The sequence below is a fragment of the Tenrec ecaudatus genome, chromosome 5 (assembly GCF_050624435.1).
Source record: "Tenrec ecaudatus isolate mTenEca1 chromosome 5, mTenEca1.hap1, whole genome shotgun sequence".
Lineage (NCBI taxonomy): Eukaryota > Metazoa > Chordata > Mammalia > Afrosoricida > Tenrecidae > Tenrec > Tenrec ecaudatus.
In genome coordinates this window covers 174,562,549-174,581,279 of record NC_134534.1, presented here as the reverse complement: position 1 = coordinate 174,581,279, position 18,731 = coordinate 174,562,549, and the positions used below count along the sequence as shown (strand labels likewise).

The window sequence follows — 18,731 nt, the reverse complement described above, 5'->3', positions numbered from 1 at the left end:
CCATAAGCAGTTTCAGTCGGAACCCCACAGGGGCAGTTCTACCCTGTCTAATACGGTCTCTATGAGTTGGCCTTGACCCAAAGACAGTGAGAGGAAGAGTGAGGGCACTGGATAAAGGACCGTGGGCTTCTGGGAGGGAACGTCATGCTGTTTTATACCAGATGTTATCAGAAAAACAGTTCGCACATTCAAAAATCCCATCCATCTTTGTCTGCCCTGGGTGTCGCCGGTTCAAAGTCCGGCAATCCTCTGCCACAGAGCCTGCTGTTGATGCAGCCTGTTGCCTCTCAGTGCAGCTACTTGGCCTCAACTGTTGGCTCCAGCCTGCAATAAGACTTCCTGGCCCAAAGGCCAACAAACGATCCTTGAACTAACTACAAAAAAAAAAAAGACTTCCTGGTCCTGAAACATGGCGTCCTGTCCACTTACAGAACCTTCAAAGCACGGCCATCTTTCACAGCCCTTGATCATTTATCTACCTCTGTGACAAAACGATCAGAGAAAAACACATACAGCCTGCTCATTTCTAACGAACGAATGCAATCTATCATCACTAATGCTTACTGAGCATGTACTATAAGTCGTGCATTGTACTAGTAACTGGTGGAGGGAAGATTCACACCTGTGCCATCGGGTCACAGAGCACATGGTCCTACAGGGACTCAGTTCTTTCCCCGTTTTATCATCAATATCCACCATCTCCATCATCTCCTAGCAGAAGCCCAGGAAACGCACACGTATCATCTGAAGTGACACAGAAATTGGTGACAAATCTGATGTTGGGGGCTGAGGTAGTTCAGCAAGAGAATTCTCATCTTCCACCCGGGGCACCTGGGTCCCATTCCCATTACACCTCCTGAGCCATCATCCCCTGTCTGTTGGCGGAGGTTTGCACGGTGCTATCACGTTAAGTAGCTTTCAGCAGAGCTTCCAGAATAAGAACTAGGAAGAAATGCCTGTGGATCTACTTCTCCAAAGCAGTCAATGGCAACCCTCCTGATCGCCGTGGTCAGATCCCATTGTGCACGGGGTCACCATGACCTGGGGGACTGTCTGGAAGGAAGCAAACAACTACAAGCCATGAAGCGTGGATCTTGGGAATCCTCCACAGGTGGGGAGAAAAGCCAAAAGCCATGGAAATGATTCCAACTCCTGTTGACCCTGTATGGGGTTTCAGAGGCTGTAATCTTTGCAGGAGCAGATCCCATGGAGTCGCTGGTGGGTTTGAAACAACAACCCCACCGCAGCCCAGTGCCTAGTCCACCCAGAGCCCCTTCAACAGGTAAAAAATAAGATCGTTACAATGATCTTCACAGAAAGAAAGTTACTAAGAATGATAGAGAGTCCACTTAGGCAAGACCGCCCAACAAGATGTCTTCTTCATTGGCATGCATCACATTATTAGAGAACAAAGAGACAGCACCACACTGAAAGGAGGACCTCGCCTTTTGGGATGACTGTCTCTGTACTAAGTGAGGGCAGCGCTCTCCTGATGACTTAAATCAGTTCCATGTAGCTCGTGCTCCACTCCAATACACCAATTCCCAAATTTCTACCTTGCATGTCATCTATTATAACTTTAAATCTGTTTCCTTCGATGTAAGATTCAAATAACAGCTCAGGAAGGCTGTGTGAGTGTGAGTGTGGGTGTTTGTGTGTTTACTAATGTCTGGCACAGACTACCTACTCAATAAGGATTAAATCTCTTGCTCTTCCTTGCAACTCTCTCACCTGTGGGCGTAACAAAAGACTGACAACCTGGATGGATAGTTAGGATCGCCATGTTCCACCTCCCAGATGTGTCCACGTTAGTGGCTCTAAATCTTATGAGTGATTAAAATAATCTGAGAATTGCGTTAAGACACTGGTTCCCAAGGATTTAAATTTGAAGATTTGGCAACTGTGGTCTAGATGATGCCCAAACCCTAAAGTCAACGACTGCTTTCAAGTCCATTCGGACTCCTAAGAACCCTTGAGGACAGGGTTTGTTGGTAAGGTGGTACATCTTGACAGAAGTAGATTGCCACACCTCCCTCCTTCAGGACACATGGTAGGTTTGAAATGCTGACCGTTCCGTGAGTAAACCAGCACTAACCACTGCACCACAGGGTTCTTCCCGTAACAGCCAGACATTGTTTCCAAAGAGAACATGCAATCAAGGCCGGAAGCCAGCGCTCTAGGCCAGGGGACAGCCAACTTTTGAGAAAGAAGAGTCAATCCAGATCCTCACAACAACTTAAAAATTATTTGAGAGCCATAATATTTTCCCCATAAATATATTTTTATAGACCAATGAAATCACCAATATCTGAATGATATCCTTCATATTTTTTCAGTTTTACTTCAGAACTGCATGTACAGCCTGAACCAGAAGCATATGGTTCAGGAGACAGTTTGCCAACCCCTGCTCTCGACTGAAACAGTGCTTCTAAACTTCATTGGGAGACGACCGAAAGTAATTCACAGTAGTAAAGTAATCTCGGTCCAGATTCCATCAACATCCTTTAGTCCAAAGCCGGTACACGGGCACCAGGACAGACATGCACACCAATGGAACTACATAGAGAACCCCCAAGTAACTGCACCCACCTACGGACGGCTGATCTTTGAGCAAGGGCCAAGACCCACAGACGAGGAAGAGAAGAATAAAATAAAGATCCAATCACACAACAGCCACAAAGTCTAAATTAAGGTGGATGCAAGACCTAAATGTGCAATCAAAAACAATAAGATGGCAGAGGAAAGACCAGGGCAAATGTGACGGTCCCAGTTTATGGAGTAGACTTCTAAACATACTAAAATGTATAAACAATAGAATAAGACAAAACAACTGCGACCTCCTAAATATTCAACTATACTAATAGAAAACACATATACAATTTTCTCAGAAAGAATAAAAGGAAACCTGCCCACTAGGAGAAAAATTGGCAACAATAAACGAAACAAGGAAACTGACATTTAAAATTTACACAAAACGTTTGGGAGAGGAACAAATACATGTATCAGGTCATTAGCCATTAATAAGAAGCAAATCAAAACAAAGAGCTAGCATCTCACCCCAGCCGTTGCTCTCACTGCCATTGAGTTGATTCTGATTCGTAGCGACCCGAATGGGCAGGGTAGAACTACTCGGGTGGGTTGCTGAGACTATAAATCTCTACAGGAGGGCAAAGCCAGTCTTAGTCCTGAGGAGCGGATGGTGGTCTCAAACTGTCGGCCTTTGGTTAGCTACCCAATCCATAGCTACTAGGCTACCAGGGAGCCTTCCATCCACGATAACAATGATAAGAAACAAACACAAAATGACATTTGTCAAAAGGGTGTGGAAAGATTAGAATGCCTATAAACTGCTGGTGAGATTGGAAAACGGTATGCTCACTGTGAAAAAATGATTGGCTCTTTCCTTAAAAAGTTAGAAATGGAGATAGCTTATGATCCAGCAATCCCAGTCCTAGTTATGTATCCTAGAGATATAAGACCTGTGACATGACAGATTCAACGGCAAGTCAAAAACATTGCTGTATGTTTATTCCTAGCAACATGTGTTTAATATGCTCTGCAGCCAGTGGATGGCTGTACCCAAGTTCTTTCAGTAATAGCCTTGCCTTAATCTCATTAGGGTGCCTTCAATGAGAAGGGCCAATCAAACAATGGCCTCCAAGGGGATCTGCCAGCACAGTTACAGTCACAGAAGAAAGGTCGACTCCGAAGGTTATGGGTCTGGTTTTCGGTTGTCTGTTAATCCCAAATGGGTAACCTTTCTCAAAGGACATAAATGATCATGAGGGCTTATTAGGACAAAGTTTGAAGACTACATAAAACATCATTGGTGAAAAAGAGCCAGGAAAGTTACAGCAAAGATATTTCCCCCCTCTCCATTACAACAGTGCACCTGTTCATTTCTTCTTGAGGATAGCACGGGCTGCCTACACAAAGGGGTTGGAGAATCTTACCCTACTGACCCTACAGCCCTGGTCTTTCCCCATCCAGTCCTCTCTTTCTTCCCTAAACGCAGAGAATAGTTCAATGGAATACAATCTGAGTTTGGACACGGTATAAATTTGAAAGCGCAGACTTTGAAAAGAGAGATGGAAATGTATCTCTCAAAAGTCTATGGAATGAGATTGAGGTTATGTTGAGTAATAACAGTTTTGCATTTTGATATGTTTGTTTAATGAACTGCTACTATTTTATAAAACCAAACTCACTGCTCTTGAGGAAAGTCTCACTCATAGCGACCCTGTAGGACACGGTAGAACTGCCCTGGTCTCTCGAAGACTGTAACTCTCTCTCTACAGGAGTAGAAAGCCCTGACTTTCTCCCATGGAGAAGATGGCGGTTTTCAACTGCTGACCTTACAGTTAGCAGCCCAACTCATAACCCACCATGCCTCCGGCACTTTTAAAGGTACACAGAGTTGTTATGAGTCAGCAGTAGCAGTTTATGGGGTTTTCTACTCCCGTAAACAGTTGCCATCTCAGAAACTCACAGGGGCAGTTCTACCCTGTGATATCGGTGGCTAAGAGTCAGCATTGACTCAATGGCAGTGAGAATGTGCTACAAATATATTCATGTATACAGTACACCTCACAGGGTGGTGAGAACATTTCTTAATAGTAATAAAATACCTTAAGAGACTGAGTCACTGAGCTTGAGGTCTTGGGGCCACGGTTTCAGGAACCATCTAGGCTACTTAGCACAGCAAACTGTAAGACAATGCTCTCTACTGTACTTTGGGGAGTAGTGATGAGGGTGTTAAAAGCTCTCAAGAGGCCACCTAAGATATCACTTTTGGATTCTTCCCATTCAGAGAAAAGAAAAATGAAGAAAAACAAATATGCAGGAGAACAATCACTCCCAAAGGCTAATGGGCCATGGAAGCCACAGTCTCCACTGGCCTGAGACCAGAAGAACTAGATGGTGCCCAGCTACCGCTACTCACAGCTCTTTTGAGGATCACAATAGAAGACCATGGATGTAGTAGGAGGCAGATGCAGCATAAAATTCGAACGTATTGGTCTGATGGAGAATGGGAAAGCCCTGGGGAATATGGTCATCCGACACCCTTCCAATCTAAAACAGAACCTACTCCTCAAAGTCACCCTGAAACTGAACACTCCACAGGCATACAAAGTGAATGCTGACAGCCTTGGGGAATATGCGACTGAGAACAAATGGCCACATGAAACCAAAGTAGCAGCATATGCTAAAAGAAACAAGATTCAGAAGTCAAGTGGAGCCAGGAAAGGAAGGCAAAGGGCCGCAGGGAACCCAACAAGGGAGTGGGAAGGGTAGCATTGCACCTAATGTCATGAAACAAAAGATGCATACACTGTTGATGGGAAACTGCTCTGTCAACTCAGACAACACACAATGAAAGTTTCTACAGTCACCACGAAACAGCGATGAAGGGTGCACAGGAGAAATGTAATGAATGCCTCTCAACTGTAGAGAAAAATAGCCAACAGAGCAAATGCTTTGGGATATACATGTAGACATCTACATAAGATCAAAAGTAAGAAAAAAATAACCTCCAATGAATTTTGAAAATGAATTTTCAAGCGAATCCTCAGTGATCTAGCTTACCATGAAGTCTCTGATGAACTCTGGCTGGGGTGTGGTCTGAATGTGTGGATTTCCATCAAGTTCCCAGACGATGTCCTGCGCAATAAGACCCCCGTGCTTTGCAATACAACACCCACTGGCCACACAGGGCTATCTGAATTCAGCAACTCAGTCACATCAGCTTCATTTCAAGGGCACAACTAAATCGGCACAAACAAGCATCTCTGGAATTTCATAAGTACTCAAAGATTCTGTAAGGCACTAAATCTCACTGGGAAAAGAAGTATATTAAATCACCCTCATTAGTTTTACACTGTTTCATTAGCAACTAATCACTAAGAAAGGAAAAGACCTCAAGCAGTTCCCACTGTTTGTTTTTTAATCTTTAATTTGAAAAAGTCAGAACGGTTTTTTAGATAAAAAGGAAATATAGTGCAATTTAAATGCTTTTAAATGCAATATGCTTGTAATTATAATTTCATGGGATGAGATCCCCGGTATATGTTCATGTTCCCCTCCAAGGAAGCAAACACACGAGGAGTTTCAAAAAGGTCTACAGAAAAATAGAACTGAAAGATAATAAAAATTTTATGTGGACTTTTTGAAGCCCTCCTATTTAAAAAAGCAATTTTTTAAATTATCAAAGTTCTATATTGAAAACAAACCTTCCATGAAATACAAATTGTATTGTAAAGTTGTATACAAATAGAAAATTCTGATTATAACCAAGAGGGAAAGTCATCTTCTACTTAGTTCTTCTAAGAGCACTAACCACCTGGTTGGTTGGATGCTCTTTAATTGCAGCAATAAAGCATTTGTATCCAGACAATACGTTTCCAGGGTTTAGTAGCACTCTTGTAACTATAAAGCCAAGAACTTTACTTATATCTCAAATAGTCTGACAACCAGACAAACTGAATTCAACCCAATAGCTGTTTCCTAGGTAACAAGCGCAGACACGGAGTGAGTGTGTGTATGTGTTGGGGGTTGGGGAGGGATGGTATAAAAACAGGAAAAAGCACTGCAGTATTTCCAGGAGGCTTAAGAAATACATTTTAATCGTCAAAATGTCACAAAGATAATAATATTGAAAATCATTTCATTGGAAATGATTCAAAGCAGAATGCCATTTCTATTATGGCAAACGAGGTGTGGAAAAATAGAAAAATTAGATTCCCTCCCTTTGCTCTGAATTAAGTAGGGCTGGTAATCCATCTTGTTTGATCTTATAAAAATTTATCTACATTAGTACCAATTTCTGAAAGGTCTCCTTAGTTTTGTCTGCAAATATGACCATACACTGATTCAGCACACAAAATAAGAACACCACTCAGTCTGACTGGCCAGTACAGGAACGAGTCTGGACCTGGTTATCCTTTTTACAAAAATACTCATATACACATATTTCTGTCTTAATTCACACACATCTCAGAATCCACATTCCAGCAGCTGAGCTGCCCATCTTCTCTGCCGACTTCAGCTTCCTCATCTGTAACAAGAAGGGCTTGGAGACAGTCTTAACACCCTTTCTAGCTCTGTCGGCTTCTGCTTTTGAGGGGGGTAAAATAAAAATCACAGAAGAGCTGTTCTTTCCTGAGAACATTTATAACAGATAAATACTCCAGTCCACGCCGTTTGAAAGCCTTTTCTTTCTAGGCCTCCAACTTTGACAGGTAACCTTTAGAAAATCATCATGGGGACGTGCTCCTCGGGGCAATGAAGAGTCCAGCGCTAGTCCAGTTTTCGTAACCTGCATGGCATTTGCTCCTCTCTCCACGTCGGGGACGCTGACTTGAATTAACCGAAATGTGTTGGGCACGTGAAATCTGTCTCTAATCTAGTGAAATGCGTTCTCTTTTCACCAAGAGAATCTTCTCAGTCCAATGTTTAGTCAATTTAGGAGCTTAGTGTGAATTGATCAAGTAATTCAGACCAAACTACCAATTTAGTAGCCGCAGGAAAATATCGCTAAAGCATTTTTCGGGCAAGTCATCTTCCAATGATTGGTAAATTAAGGGAAAGAATAACAAAATGAGATTTCCAGGAACGAAAATGGTCACCCTTTTTCCTTCTGTCTTTTCTATCCCGCTTTTACACAAAGTAATATTGACAGGTTATAATTCATTCCCTGCAGCCATTGCTTGCTACTGAACCTTATTACTATGAAAAAAACACCCGAGCAAATAAAAAAACGAATGCCATTGAGCTGATTTTGACACATACCAATCCTATGTAGGGTCTCTAAGACTGTACATTTTACACGAGCAAAACCTTTTCTCCATTGTTGCAGCTGACGGTTTTGAACCACCAACCTCGTGGTTAGCATTTCAATGCTCATGCCACGACATAACCAGTTTTCTTAAGTCAATGTAGTAGTAGTAGTAGTAGTCATGATGTAGTCGCACCACCGTATTGTACTATGTTGATGATGTGGCTAGATTTGGATGATTTCCGCTTTGGAACGCATAGTTATCCATTCTAATAGGAAAACAAGATATGTAAGGTATAGCAAACTACATCAGCAATTGAAAAACAAACAAAAGGAGAACTTCTAAAAGATATCAGGACATATGTTGGTAAATACATTCTTGGATATTAATTTAAACTCACTTGAACCTGTTTTTTTGTGAGTGTTTTGCTCTTAATCTTTCTTTGTAAATCCTCTTAACATGTATTATTCATAATGTGCTAGATAGCAATGTTTCGGTTAAAAAATCAGCCTTTTCATACATAAAATCAGTTCAAAGGCAAACTTAAGCAATTGTGATGATTAGAACGAAAATGAGAGGAGTGAATTCTAAAATAATTGCATTGGTAATTTGACTCAACTCATGTCTTTCAGTAGCCCAAAGTGTGTTTTGGGTCAGGAAGCTTGACAGATGCCAGGCGAATGGTCTGCTTTCCCTTTTCACTTAGCTCCCAGGGAACAAACGCAAGCCTCAGTTTAATGTCACACATAGAGCACGTGTGTATTAGATACAGATTACATTTTCCCTTTTATATTTTTTCTTTTTAATCATTTTATTGGGGACCCTTACAGCTCTTATAAAAATTCATATGCCCACTGTGTCAATCACATTTGTAGATATGTTGCCATAACCCTTTTTTTTCTTCTTTTTTTACATTTTATTAGGGACTCACACAACTCTTATCACAATCCATACATATACATACATCAATTGTATAAAGCACATCCATACATTCCCCGCCCCATACATTTTCCTTTTTAAAAACAAAACGAATAGACTTTCCTTTTTAGAAACTGCAACAACACATTTTATTATTAATGAGGCAGGGTTTTACGTTTCCAAAAATCAGCTTGATAGGCAACCATTTGAACTTCTCCATAACTTGTCTTGCCCCGCTTTTGAATTCTGTTCCCTCTTGCAGAATACTATCTTCCCCCTCACCCAAGGTAACGCCTGCCTAACAACCTCTGGGCCTACTGTCTTATCCCCCAACAGAGCGATGTTTTCCATACATCTCATTTTCTTTGGATTAGTGTTCACACTCTGACTTATATTTTCTTTGCTTTACAGTTCCATTTTTATTTCCTAATTATTGTTTCTGCGAAAACCAACATAAATCCTTGTCTGTTAGATAACCACAGCACATTAGTGGTCCTACAGCAGTTATATACAAAAGACAGTAAGTCTTACAGTATATATGCATGAGTACCTGATTAACCTCACACGTCTTGAACATAAGAGTGCTTAAACAGTAAAGAAATTAATTTGGGTTTGTTTATCCAGAGGCCCATCTTACAATAGAAAAGGAAGTGAATACTGGTGTCTCCTTCAGAGAGGAAAACAGGAAAACAGACACAAGACACAAAACCCCCTGGATGCAAAAATGCACGTTTCTAAAACAATGTATCAATTCGAATGGAAGCTGTGTGAAAAAGGATGGCTTTCATGGAGAATCATTACAAGAAATCAAACAATGATTAGACAAACCAGACTCCTTTAGTGCTTTCATTTCAAAGAAGCATTATTTAGTATCTTTATAAATGAGTAATATGATGTGCTTAAACATGCGCTGGCTATCAGATAGCTGGGACCAGGTCACAACACCTTTGCTGTATTAAAGCATCAAGAAAATGTGAAATAAACCTTTTGACCCAACCCCTCGGTCTTTAGAACAGAGTGATAATAGGGACAATTTGAGCTGGTTCATGCACACCAGGGACAGCGCAGGAAGTGAAATCCATCACCGGGTATGCCACTAGAAAGGACAGTCACCACAAGAGGTTAGAGAGGTAAGCAAGACATCACAGCTCATTGTTATGTTCATCATTTCTCACAAAGAAAGAACCTTCAAAAGTCACGAGGGGTTGAAATATGTATATTTTCAATAAAACAAGGTCAACATCATGAAATCCTATTTGAACATCCTCTATCGCTGATCGACTTTAGCCAATTGAGTCAACTCCTATTCTAGAGAACGATTCGCCTTCAAAATCCTCGGGCCTTCCCGTTCTCTCTGTCCTTCCCCTGGGACTGTCGTGACATTCCTCCAGCCACTTCACAATTAGAACTGTCCGACGGCCCACCCAGCATACTTGCCTCGTCTTATTCCAGTGTCTTTCACCATCAACCCACCAAATCTCACTTTTCCACACTTGGCACGGGGGACAGATCGCTGGAGGAGGCTCATACCACTTTATGAGAGCCGATTATTAAAATTTTAGGAAACCTCCCAAAACTGGCTGCTTAATTAAGAAATGCAAACTTATATAAATTTACAACTGAACAACTATTTTTTCGAACAAATATTTTGAAACGGTAATATATAGTCAAGGATCTTAACTGCTCCGGTATATTTTATTATTATCTCAACTCTTGACATATCTATTTCTTCTGCATGGTGGAAATACCATAAAATGCTACACCAGTATGCACCTCATCTCAACGAGACATTCAATGACATGACACCGAGAGCTTGGAATTGAGAGTATTTACACCACAGAAACTGGCAACCATTGCATACAAGGACTTTGGGGGTTTTTAGAGAGCCAGTTGCTAAACATTTATCAGTAACCACTGGGGCTAGAAAAAGCAAGACAATTCCTCTTTTTTTCCCCTGAACTAACCAGAGGTTTATAACATAGCTTCCAGAACGAGGAAAACATACTAGAAAAACAATTGCTAGAGTGGACCCTTTTGTGTGTGTGTGTGTAGGGGGGGGGGAGTGTGTGTCAGTCAGGTGAGTGATAATGCTAGAAAGGAAGCATTCAGGAGGGAAAAGCTGGTTGCTCAGAGTCAAGGCAGGCCTGCAGCTCGTGACAGCAATCCAGAGAGGGCCAAGGAGCTCCTTGTGGAGGAGACAAAGCGGACTCTGAAAGGTAAACAATTCTTTTGAACTCTAGCAAAAACATAGCAATATTCTTAAATTCTGAACTGCAATCAAGAAACACCAGATCGCACTGAATGTCTTGACGCACTGGGGGGAAGGCTGAAGGGTGTCTTCTGAAGCAAGCCTTCCGAGCCGTGGTACAGAATGAACGGAGGGAAGGCAAACACCCACTACTATGTCACCAAGGCTCAGGTACCGACGGAGGCCATCAGAATCCAAATACCGGGAAACTGGAATGGCATGGACACACAGGACTATCAATGCCCTTAGACAGATGTCTCTCTCAGGTCACCAAGATAAAGTCACTGCGTTGTCAGATAACATCTCACAAGCAGAAGTTATAGAGAGCCTAGTGCTCTTGCTGATAACTAGTTCCAACCTCATGCACAGTAAAGCCAGCACCCTGAGAGGACATGCCACCAACCCTGTGCCCTTTCCATGAACAGGGTCTGGACCTGGAAAAGGTACAAAAGAGCATGGTAGAAACCACATCCCATGGGAGCATGGGATGAACCCAGCACTTGCTTGAGTATGGGACAACTAGAAGACAAAGTGCCAAGTTCTAAAGAGTAAGTCAAAGTAGGTAAAGAGTGAGGCGGAGACTCTGAAGAAAGATTTAGAAGACGTACCGATCATTTAATTACAAACTCCATCGGTTCTGTTCAGATCCCTACCCAACCAAGCCAAATACAACACCACATTAGTAAACACAGAGAACTTTTAATAACAGCATCAAGAAGTGATTGGCTTTAAGTAGTATAACCATAGTGTTAGATTACATTTAAAATTTTTTTATATTTTATAAATACAAAACTTACTGCGATTGAGTGCAAGCTCAGGCACAGCGACCCTATAGGGCAGGGTAGAGCTGCCCCTGTGGATTTCTGAAACTGCACCTCTGTTTGGGAGTAGAAATCCCCACAGTTTGCAGAAAATTCAATGATCATGTCATTCCAATTTGTCCAGGCCCGTTTTTGAAAGCTCCTTTAATGCACCAAACAGGAGAGAGATGATGCTTTCTTTTCCCATGAAGAGGTACAGTCTTGGGGATTTCGGGAGTAAATGATGAAGATAGGAGGGGGCGTGAGCACTAGAACCGAAGGTGATTACATAACTCATTTTAAATGCGATTTACTAATGGGGGGACGAAAGTGTTCTGAAATTGGTTGTGGTAATGACTGTACAATTCTTCTTCCTACGATTGAATCATTGAATTGTGTGATTGTGGATTGAGTGCCAATAGGGGCAAGTTCTACCCTGTCCTATAGGGTCACTATGAGTCAGAATTTGCTAGAATTTTGTGTGTACTGAAACACTTACTGGGGAAATTATATGAGGCCTATAAGTTGCTTTGCAAAAATACTGTTCAGAAGTATAGACGGCAAAAGACTGGCCAACAAAAGACAAATGATCTTGCAAAGTACAAAATTATAAAAAGCAATGCACCCCCTGTATAATCTAACCCCCTAAAAATTTTTTGGTTGGTGGGGGAGGAGTCGCCTAAGGGCACAAATTCCGCATAATGACTTCGATAATATTTTCTGTGCTACAGTTGAATGGATCTAGTTAGAACAGGCTGTGCTAACTTTATACATTTATTCAAAAGATGCAGTTATTCTGAAAAGAACTGCTGGAACCTCTTACAAATACTGTTTCTCGCAAGTTAAATGGCTTTGAAGATGTCGCGTGCAATTTAATGACTTGATTAGTGGAGCTGGATGTGGCCTGAACCCCATTTACTTTGATGAGCCTTGAAAAGGTAAGTAATGAATACGACAGTAGTCTGATTTCTTCAATTTCTACAAAAGATGAAGCGCATTTGATCATAATCAAGTTACGGATAGAAGCAGCTACATTTTGCCCACACAGACTTTGTGGATCTTCTCATAAAATAATTCAAGGGGCAATGAAGCAGGACACAATAAGTAATCGTGAAGGAAAATGAAAAATAGTCTTGTAGGAGTTTAATGCCTTAAAAGCATATTACTGGAAGATGCTTAGGAAGATAATGTTTACCAACAAGATTAATAATCATCTATGGAGAAAGAACCATAATTTTCAAATTTGGGAAAAATAAAATCTCAATGCTCCAAACCCACAAGGATAGAAGCAAATTATTAAAAAGTCACAAGTAGATTCTTACTTAATAGCTTCATCTGATTAATCATTTACAAAAAGGTGTGGATATGTAAGTTTTAAAGAGTTTATCACAGCAAATCAAGAAAAAGATTTAAAGAACAAAAGATTTCATTGATTTCGAAATGTGGTGCTAGCATCAGAAGAGACCATTCTTCCTGTTGTACAAACCATACCACCTAGTATTCTAATGTGGATATGGGTGTTTGGAGTTACACATGATCAATATCGAACTCATCATCAATAAATAGGGGTAATCATTTAGAAACACAAAAATGAAGGCAAGGAATCAGTATTCTCCTCATCTACCCCACACGCACACTCATTCACTCACTTTTCAGACACTCTCGGTACATTACTGTAACACGGCAGCCACACCGTGCCACCTCTGTGCTGCAGCCACCTCGGAGCCCACTGGTACCGCCTCCAAGCAGAGGATGGCTGTGCCTTCCACGCACACTGACCTAGGTAAAACCTGCTTGGGATGTCTTCACCAAGGCTACGGATTGGGCCTAATAATACTTGGTTTGAAAAAACCCGAGAATGGACTGGAATTTACCAGCTCAGGGTCAGCCCACCCTCTGACCACCAGTCATGGACAGTCTGAACACCGAGTACCAGGGGATCCAGGACGGCCTGAGGTTCACGGAGCAGTGGAACACAGACAAGTCGCTCGGCACAGAGGACCAGCTGACATGCAGACTGAAGCTGACCTCTGACTTGTCCTTCCCCCTGAACACTGGGAAAGAGAACATCAGAATCAAGATGGGGTCCCAGTGGGAGCACATCAACCTGAGCTGCCACCTGGATTTTGACATCACCCGGCCTGCCATCTGTGGGGCCCTGGTGTTGTGATATGAGGGCTGGCTGGCCAGCTACTGACGAACTTTGAGACCGCCAAGTCCCAAGTGACCCCTGCTTTCGGCAAAAGTAAACCACTCTAGTCTGATCGGGTTAGGATACACGCAGACCCACAGCCTGCCATCAACCTGATGCTGTCTGCTGAATGACAAGTGGGTCAATGCCAGCGACCACAAACCAGCTTGGTGTGAGACTAGAATTTCAAGCATAAATGAACACAGTACAATCATCTAATTTTAAACTATTTGCAGCATAGCTACCTTCAGGATTCTAGAGTACGTTTTTAATGCTGTCTGTCTGGGGATGCAAGTATTGCTCCGTATCATGTCAGACCTCCAGATGACAGTTGACTGAACTTGAACATGTCTGCTTTCAGAGGTACAGAAGAAGCCCAGCTCCAAAAAGGCCTTTCAGCTATAGATTTAGGGGGATGGGGTGGACTCGGTGGCCCCCTTCTAGAGATGTCATGTGTCTTCTTGCTCTAGAAATGGCTGCAAGTAGAAGCTCATCATGTATAGGCTCTTTGTAAATTCCCACTGAGTGAGTCATGAACACAATTGTGACTTCTTAAGAATCGAACCTTGCTTTCTAACCTGAGCTAAGGAGCGCCCACTACTGGATGGTGTGGGCACACCCATCTGAAAGGGGCTTTTGTAGACGGAGCTTCATGCCTTGTGTCCACCCAGTCCATCACCTCTTCACTCCAAAAGGACTCTGCAGGGTGTGGTGCCTGGTGTGTGTCTGTGTGTGTGTGTGTGTACTCCCACATGTGCCCCAGCCATTTTGGGGTAGAGAAGGTAGGTGTGATGAAGTCAACAATTTAGGACTTTTAACTCCCTCTCAAGTTGTGGTTTTGTGCCCTTGCACCAGAGTGTGCATAGCTCCCCCAGGTCCCCAGCCACAAGCTGGGAGGAGGCCTCAGTAACGGTCATCATATGGTGGTAACACCCAGAATCTCAAGTGAACTAGTGTCGTATTCACCATTCAATTTTTTATTTTTTAGCTGCTTCATGGGTACATTTTAGAGTCTTCTATTTGGTCTGGAATTAGATCCCACCTCCCTTCAAATGCAGTAGTTAACATCACTTAAAATAAAACTTGAATAAAATATTGAAACCTCCAAAGAAAATTAACATGTACACATTGACATTTTCAGTATCAATGAGGACCAAACATAATGTCAAGATACAAAGACCAGAGATCAGTAAAGGTGAATTAAGGTCAACAATGACCAAGTTTCTCACAAGGAAACCTGGTGTTATTAAAGGTTAAGCATTAGGCTGCTAACTGAGAGGTCAGCAGTTTTGAACTACCAGCCTTGTGCAGGAGAAAGATGAAGTTTTCTACTCCCTTAAAGAGTTCCCATCCCTCCCTAGGGGACGGACAACAGAAAAGTGGGTGAAGGGAGACATCAGACAGTGCAAGATATGACAAAATAATAATTTGTAAATTATCAAGGGTTCATGAGGGAGGGCGAAGTGGGGAGGGAGGGAAAAATGAGAAGCTGATGCCAGGGGCTTGGGTGAAGAGTGGATGTTTGAGAATGATGAGGGCAACGAATGTACAAATATGCTTTACACAATTGATGTATGTATGGATTGTAGTAAGAGTTGTATGAGTCCCTAATAAAACGATAAAAAAGAGTTATCATCACAAAAACCCTCAGGAGCAATACACCTGCCTGTAGGGTCACCAGGAGTCAAATTGACTTGATGGCAGTGAGTTTGGGTGACTTCTTATTCAACGAAGAAATCAGTGCCTACAACTAATAACTAACGTTCACCGCAGTGGGTGTCTTCTAACCGGAGACCAGAAGATCTGGTGCCTGATACTTCTAGCTGTTTGACCAGGAACAAACTAGAAGGTCGCAGACAAAATGAGAGCAAATGAAGATTCCCCAGCTTTCTGATTAAGGTCAGAACTGTTGGACCAACCGAAACTAGAGTTACCCCAAGACAGTATCCCTAGGATACCCTTTGAACTCTGCGCTGAAGGCCCTCGAGGAGGTCACCATTCAGTCCATTAATAGATTGTCCCTTCAACAGTCAACGATATGAGACCCAAGGCTCTACATTGACTCGAAAACACAAATGCGAAGAAAAGGAGAAAATGGGAAGTTGGGGGGCTCTGAGAGAGATATGGTGGTGATTGTACAACTCCCTTGATGTGATTTAATGATTAGACTCTTCACTTGTATATGTGAATTATGCACCAATAAAACAGTTGGAATAAAAATTTAAAAATCAGAGGCCTGACACTAACCATCATTTAAAAAAACACACACAAAAAATAAAATAATGAGATTGCTGACAGATGCATTGTGAAAAATATAACCTAAGTCATGGAATGATTTGTACAAAGACTGTTAATGAGAACAAAACTCACCTAAAACACAGTGACATAGTCTTTTAATTACTATTGAAGTAATATCAACAAGTCCAAGTACCCTTTTGAAGCTGGATTTGTTGAAGTCTTATACTCATATGCCATCTAAGACCTGAATGTAAGGTACCATCCACTTCTCTAAACCATCTTCTCACAGGATAAGACGAACAGGGACCATCTGCTTTTAGGATGTAAAGTATTGATGAGGGGATACAGGGGTACGGCAGATGGTTCTCTGGTTGCCGTTGTTGAAAACAGACACAATAACACATACACCCACACAACAATGCTCACATATATAGTCCATAACAATAATTAATACTCCATAGGATGTCTCCATCCTGAAGATGTGATCCTAATTTATAAAAACATACATGCACAAAGTGTGCAAGCATGATACACACACATAGTCAAAGCTGCTCTGTTTAAGAAGTGCTTTATCCTTTAAAAGGTAGTTAAATCCAGGTCTTTGCAGACACAATAAGAAAACAAGCGTTATCCTCCCTCCATAACCCCGTCACCCCCTTCAAAAAGGTATTCCAACAGGTGAATGTGCTTATTGAGACTCGTTAGAACTAATCTGCCATCAATTAAAGTTTCCGTTCAAAGTCATGAGATGTGATGAGATGTGCGGGTATGTATGCATATACTTATACAGACAGGTGTATGTGAACGTATATGTGCACACGTACACGTGTACTCATACATAGTGCAGCACAAAGGAGTGACAGTTATAAGTACTTTTTATGTGTTTCCATTTTATTCACCTTCAGAAATTATTTGCCATGAGAACACAAAGCGCACGCCGTAAATCTTTTAGAGAGAAAACACCGTGGCATGGTGTCTGGTACAGATACTTGAGAGGCATAAACAAACACCTGCAAAAATGGTCTTATTGTGGGGAGGGAGGCAGAAAAATGAGGAGCTGTTATCAAGGGCTTAAGTAGAAAGAAAACGTTTTGAGAATGATGGTGGCAACAAATGTACAAATGTGCTTGGCACAATGGATGGATATATGATTATGATAAGAATTGTAAAAGCCCATAATAAAATGATTTTTTTTCATGGTCTTATTGGGTTCCAAAGCTCAGGATCACACACTCACAGAACAACTCAGTCTAGTGGAACCATATCGTTCATAGACTACCTATGTTTGGTATCCTAATTTGGTTGAGTAGCTTTTGGAGTCTTAGAAGCTAGCAAGCAGTCATCTGACATACCATTCTCCATCACTACTCATCAGGAGCGAAGAGACAGACGGAAAGCAAAGATTCAGAAGGGACGCTTCTATAGGACTAATGGCCTCTCTGAGCCACTCCTCGCCTGCCCTGAGAGTAGAACTGGATAATGCTTGGCTACAACGAACTACCTAGCATTCGGATCAGGCCACATGAGACAAATCCTGATATAATGGAAGAAAAACATAGAAATGAATTCAGATTCTTTAAAAGTTCGGATTGACTGACCTGACTGAGACTAATGGAGCCCCCTGAAACAATCACCTTGAGATGCTCTTTCAACTTTGACCTGAAACTACCCCCAACGTGATTTTCAGCTAAAAAGCCTCATAAAATAAAGACTTTCACCCAGCACTGCTGTGTGCCTTTAAAAACCATCACCCAGTGCTACTGCGCTCCTTTGAGCAATCATCGACATAAGACCTAAAGGCCAACAGTTACTTAGCAAAGAAGAGAAGCTGGGAGGCACATGAGATTTGGTTACTTTGAAAAAACCATTTATGGAGAAACTTTACAGGGATTCTAATTTGCAAATAAATTGTCACTAAAAATTACAAGGTATTATGTTTTAAATCAGAGTAGCATAAGCTTCTAAAACAACTCAAGAATGAGGTTCGAAATTAAAGAGTAATGTCTCATCAATTTTGGTTAATCTCCCAAACTGTCCTTTTACATCCTTTCTGGAACAGGCTAGAGTATGCCTCCATAAATTAAACATCCATGGTAACACATCCAGCGTAAAACCTAGTAAAATAAAACCTGGAGAAGAGAGAGATTGAGCAAGTAAGAAAGAGTATACATGAGGGAAAGACTGAGCCTTATCTGCTGTACATTATTCAGGGGATAGACAATATGACAAAAAAACATCAACCAACAATCCATATTCACTGCTATCTATCAATTCTACCAGAAAAGTGAGATTACGATTTTTTTAAATTCAATTCAGAAAAACAGTAGATGAAATAATAGAAATTAAAGACCCTTTTACAAAGTTATGAAGTCTGAACTTTACTTAAGTGGGGCAAGAAAAAAGAAATCACAGCTGTCAAATCAATGTCTGCTCTTAGCAATCCTGTGGGCCGGCGTAGATCTGCCCCAGAGGGGTTCCGGGGCAGTAAATCATTATGGAAGATGACTGTCTCATCTTTACCCTGCAGAGCTGCTGGTGAATTTGAACCCTGGACCTTATGG

At 41.6% G+C, this 18,731-nt stretch overlaps 1 protein-coding gene and 1 pseudogene across 15 annotated transcripts in view; one reads left to right on the top strand and one right to left on the bottom strand.

Annotated features, from left to right (window-relative positions):
• PARD3 (par-3 family cell polarity regulator) overlaps positions 1-18,731 on the bottom strand; it is a 746,206-nt gene that overhangs the window by 437,467 nt on the left and 290,008 nt on the right. The window lies entirely within an intron of this gene.
• On the top strand, positions 13,494-14,128 carry LOC142448409 (non-selective voltage-gated ion channel VDAC1 pseudogene; annotated as a pseudogene).